Here is a 6000-nt window from a genome sequence, read left to right on the forward strand (position 1 = left end):
TTAGGAAAGAATTTAACGCCCAGGATTGAGTTAACAGGGTCCTGCTGGAATATTGTAGAGGTGGGATTGAGTTAACAGGGTCCTGCTGGAATATTTTTGGCCAATAAATTTGTGATACAATTGGACTTTGACACTGTGGAATAATACTATGACATTGTATAACAATGATCGAGACAAATGCTTTCTCTTTGTTATAGATACGGATCTTCAACAACGGTGATGATAAACTTACAACCTTTGGGATCATTGGAGTACTTGGAAGGATGAAGATTTCAAGGAATGTTGAAGATTAGACATGTGGAATAGGAGCTACTAAAGTTTCATTATCTTTTCTGTATTTCATATGTATTGATAGTTTTATCACTAAAATTGACAAAGGGGAGATTCTTAGAGCACTGCTCGGTCGAACTCGCATGCGTTTCTATATCAAGCATGTTTGTCAATGTTAGTGATCAAAATTATAGGTCTTGATTTCTAGTCTATTATAGCTAAGTCTCAGACTAGGATAGTAAGTGTAGTTGAGCTCAAGGACTTCATGGTGATTCATCATACAAGTGGAAGAACTACTCAAGGAACTGGTGGAACTTCTCGACAAAAAGGTATGTGAAGACTTGAACTTATATGTCACTCAAAAGTCTATCTATTCTATCTCCTACTTTTTGAGACAAAAGTCGTATGATATATATATAGACTTAGATTATACACATTTGATATTTCGAGCCGAGTATACCTCGTATATCTATGTCTCGAAATATGTGTTGGTAAGCGTTTCTCTTTGACCATGTTTTTCTTTACCTAGTGACGCAAGTCATGATATGTTTCAGTCATCTTGAAAATTGCTTTGACGAGAAATAGTGTAACAACTATGTAACGTTATCTAATAATGTTTCAATGATTGGAATGAGAGTTTAGATTACATAACCAATGATGGACATAAGAATGTTGTGGAAACACATATGTGCATAAGTCCTATACTGGAAGAATGGCTAGTAGACAAGTCCGCCAACTCAGTCCACGAACTGCCGAAGTTCTCAAACCCGAGAATTTCTGCTGGAGTTAACAAACTACTTGCGTGAGTCAAGTCTGTGAACCGGCGAAGTTCTCAAACCTGAGAATTTCTGCTGGAGTTTGTAAACTCTATCCAGTACCTTAAGTCCGCGAACCTAGTCTGCGAACTTGAGAAAGGTTATATATCTGAAGATGATTTCTGAACTTAAACTTATAAAGACTAAGAAATTCTTTTGCAAACCGCGGATATAAAGTTCATGAACCGATTCATGTGAATCAAATCATCTTTGCTTCAATTGTGTCTTGTGTAGTACATGAGATTTCCTTGCAATTGAACAACTCTCTAACTAGTTCATATGAGTCATTTGTACTAGTTATGGTCAAGAAGAAAATGGTTGGTATGAAATGCTCAAATGGATAATCTTTTGGTTGACTATTGTTGAACCAACAATGCACACGTTTGGGTACGGTTAACAAACCTAGAGGCGTGTACTTCATTTGTGTATAAAAAGCTAAGATTTCGATCTAACGGTTGAGATATATTATCTTGAATCTAAATCAGGTTTTCATCTAACGGTGGATAGTGTTTTATTTGTGAACAAGGCGAAACCCTGATTTGAAAGACTATATAAAGGAGACATCCAGCCTTGTGAAAAACTGATCCCCACACCTTACGTGTGATACTAGTTTGCGCGCTAGAGTCGGTTCTCCTTTAACCTTTGGTTTTCTTCTTCTAAAACCAGGTTAAAGACTTAAAGACTTCATTGGGATTGTGAATCCAGACCGATACTATTTTTATCGTAGTTGTTGTGATCTGATCTTGCATCTTCTATCGTACGAGTACAATCAGATTGATTGGCTTGATATTAACCTCTCCAATAGGCAAGATATAAAAAGTAATCACAAACATATTCGTCTCATCGTTTGTGATTCCACAACATCTTGTTTCGCTACCATACGATTAAGATTGTTGTGAGGTGATTGATTAATCTAGGTTGTTCTTCGGGAATATAAGACCGGATTATCAATTGGTTTATATTCACCTTAATTTTATATCAAAAGATGAAACAAAAACTTTAGGGTTTTTCAGTGGTAGACAGATTGATCCTTTGATAGACTTGTCTGTGTGAGACAGATTTGTTTATTGTCACAGCCTGCGATTTTGGGTTGTAGCAACTCTTAGTTGTGGGTGAGATCAGCTAAGGGAATCAAGTGCTCAGTATCCTGCTGGGATCAGAGGCGTAGGGGTGCAACTGTACCTTGGATCAGTGGGAGACTGATTGGGGTTCAACTACAGTCCAGTCCGAAGTTAGCTTGGAGTGGGCTAGTGTCTGTAGCAACTTAATATAGTGTGTGTTCAATTTGGACTAGTTCCCGGAGTTTTTCTGCATTTGCGGTTTCCTCGTTAACAAAACTTCTGGTGTCTGTGTTATTTCTTTTCTGCATTATATTTGTTATATGAAATAATACAGGTTGTGCGTTTAGATCCATCAATTGGAGAGTCCGAGCTAATGGTTTTTGATTGATATTGATTGATCCTTGGATATTGGTTTTTGGTACCGTCCAAGTTTATCTCTCTTTAATCGAGACTTGCAGTTTTCTTGAGTAAGATTAAATTCGAGAGATTGAGATATAAAATCTTTGATATATCTTTTTATTGATTGAGTCTAACTGTCTAGTTGATTCTCATAAAAAGTATATTGGAGTTTGTCCATACAGATTGCTAAGCGAAATATTGGTGGTGTTGTTAGACCCCCGCTTTTTCAGTATCTGCCAACAGAATCAAGACTGTATGGAGCATCTCATGTGGCATTGCAGCTTCAGTAAAATCATCTGGCAATGGTTAGTACCTATTTTTCAATTCCAAGCCCCTACTTCCTTTTCAGACATACTTAGTTCTGCAAAACATAAAAGTCCAATTGTTAAGCAAGTATGGATAACAACAACATGTGCAACTATGAGAGAGTTGTGGTTCCAAAAAAATAAATTGATTCATGAAAACATTCTTCCAAATTTGGAGATTTTTAAAAGAAGAATCATGAGCTTGGTATTTTATGGTGGCTACAGAATGACAGGTTCAAAATGGGGGCAAAATTATGATTCAAATATCCTTGATTTCTTCAATCTAGGCTAGAGAAATATGAAGTTTACAATCATCAAAGAATGCCATTGGTTGAATCTTAATGAAGGATATGTGCTATTTAACTTTGCTGGAAATTTAGTAGGTAATCCAGGTATGGCAGGGTTTGGAATTATTGCTAGATCTCACAATAGTCAAGTGATTGGAACTATCTCTGGTGGAATTGGAATTGCTAGCACTTATATAGCTGATGCATTAGCTGTTGTATGGTCTGTTGAATGGGATGTTAAATTACAATGTAGCAAGATCATCATCAGATCTCACTCTCCAACTGTAATTGATGATGCAAAAAAGGGTGTGATACCTTGGTGCTTACAGTCAAGAAGACTGAAAGCCAAGAATGAGGTTTCTGAAGTTATCTATGAGCATTGTTACAAAAAAGTTAATTTCTCTGTAATTGAGCTTGCAAAACAAGGTACAAAATTGCCTCAAGGAGTTGTGAATGTTAACAAAGGGAAGCCTTCATCTTTAGAACAAATTGAAGTACTTGGCAGAAAATACTATAGATTCTGCTAACAACAAAAGTTCTTAGCATGTGTAATTTTTCACCTTTTTGGTTTTAGCTTGCTTTTTATATTCAATTTGCGTAAACTATAAGTTTTGTTTTGGTAATCAATAAAATTGTGATTTAACAAAAAAATAAATAAATAGTAGTATTACTCACCATTTAAACAATACATACTAATCACCAGCATCACCACCAGTAATTTATAACAAGAATTCATTATTCCATCATCAGCAATAGAAGTTTAATTGGTTTCGCCAATATCCCCACCAAACTAATTAATGAAAATTGTCATGAATACCGTCTATCAAACTACTCTCTCTTGTCTATCAAAACTTTTTGTTGTTATTAATTGATATACTAATGTTTCGAGGGGTTGAGTGAAGTGAGAGAAGATCAATGTTAGTATTCGTACTACAAGAGGCGCAGTGGGTCATACAAATTGTCCAAGCTTGTGTTCTTGCGAACTTTGCTTAATATATATATTTGGTTTTGAAACAGCACGTTGGGTTAAGGAGATCCAAACTGATAAGAAAGAAAGAAGAAAGAAAAAACTAAAAGAACACCTACTCCCTGTAATAAATCTTCAAATACATATCATCTTCAAGAATCTTCTTCATCTCACGGATGAAATCATTAACGTCCAACTCCAAAAACGAGTGAGAAGGGTGGATGGTTGACAAAGCGCTAGCAACACGATTAGTCTCCCTGTAAATATTCCCAACTCTTATCCAGTGAAACCATTTATGAAGCTGAAAATTCTTCTCCAGAGGTGTAAGATAGCCCAACCAGGTTTGGGGTTCATACTTTTCCTTATATCGCAAACAACCATTTAATCAATATTAATTTGAATTCTACTCTGATTTTTAGAGATAACACACTTCATAGCAAGTTCAGCACCCCGTAACTCCAAAGAGAGAACAAGATCAGGATCTGAACCCCCAGTTGCAACAACAAGAGGTTAGCCTAAAATATCTCTCATGATAACTGCAAAACCACCGGAATTGTCACGTTTAGATCCATAAATATTAAGCATGACTTCATCAGCTGCTGGGAATTGCCATCTACAAGCAATAACCTTCTTTTCCCTCAAGCGGTAGGAAACCCCCCATATGTGTAAAAAGGATCTAACAAATAAAGAATGCACATCAGAGAAATATCCATATTTAATCTTTAGTCTCACATCTTTAACTATAAAATATCTAACAGAAGCTTCAGAATTTGACTTAGTGGAATATAGACGTCTGTTTCGTTCTTTCCAAATGTGATAAATAAAAATGTTGAGGGTAAGTTTTATGGTGGAATTAACAGCTCCAACACCAGTAAGATGCTCACTACACCACTTCAGTTTTTGTTCCCAATTCAGGAGACCATATCAGTAATAACCAAGTTTCAACAACAAACCTTGCCAAATCACAGAAGAAAACACACATCTACTAAAAATATGGTCTTCATATTCAGGGGCCTCATTACAAAGCATAAAACTGGTTCAGAAATCACACCCCACTGCATTAGTCTGCACCTGGTTTTGAGTCTATTATGCATTGCTAGGCAACCAATAAAATAATGATGAGGGATAAGACCATTAAACCACACCAACATGTGTCATTCCATATCAGGCCTAGATAATGTAATAACATTATAAGTGCAATATTCATCGAGAAGGTACCCGAAGAGCTAGCTTTCCAAATCTTAACATCTTTCTCCAAAAAGTTGACTTCGACCTCACTAACCTGATGACAAAACTCTTATTCGAAGCCATCAACATTCGGGGAAACCCAACCTTGATCATCAATAAAATCAGCAACCAGATGTTTACCATACTGGCTAACATCCTGAATACTAGAGACGAGAGGTCATTCACATAACGTACCCTTTGGATGCCATAAATTAAATAAGAATCTAGTACTTTTGCCATTACCTAAAATAGTGCCTACAAAAGGTTTAGCATCGTCTCTACAACTTAAAATTCTTCTCCAACTCCAGGAGCAGTCTTGGGAAATATGCTTACTTCAAAAGTCCTTATGCTTAATGAGGTTAACTTTAACCCATTGAGTCCACACAGTTTCTTTCCAGGAAAATCCCATATGATGAAGGTTAGCACAATGTTTCCGCTCTCTAAATTCTCAATACCCGACCCTCCTTTAGAGAAAGGGAGACAAATTTGTAACCAGATCACATCATTATTCTTTTTGTTCATATCTGGATCATCCCACAAGAATCTTTTGAAAATTGAATTTAGTAATTCCATGCGGTTCGAAATTGGGACCGTAGTAAACTTCCAAAGTAGTAGTGAAAAAGCGGGGGTCTAACAACACCACCCGATATTTCTCTTAGCAATATGTAT

This window comes from Papaver somniferum, chromosome 4, assembly GCF_003573695.1.
Source record: "Papaver somniferum cultivar HN1 chromosome 4, ASM357369v1, whole genome shotgun sequence".
Classification (NCBI taxonomy): Eukaryota; Viridiplantae; Streptophyta; class Magnoliopsida; order Ranunculales; family Papaveraceae; genus Papaver; species Papaver somniferum.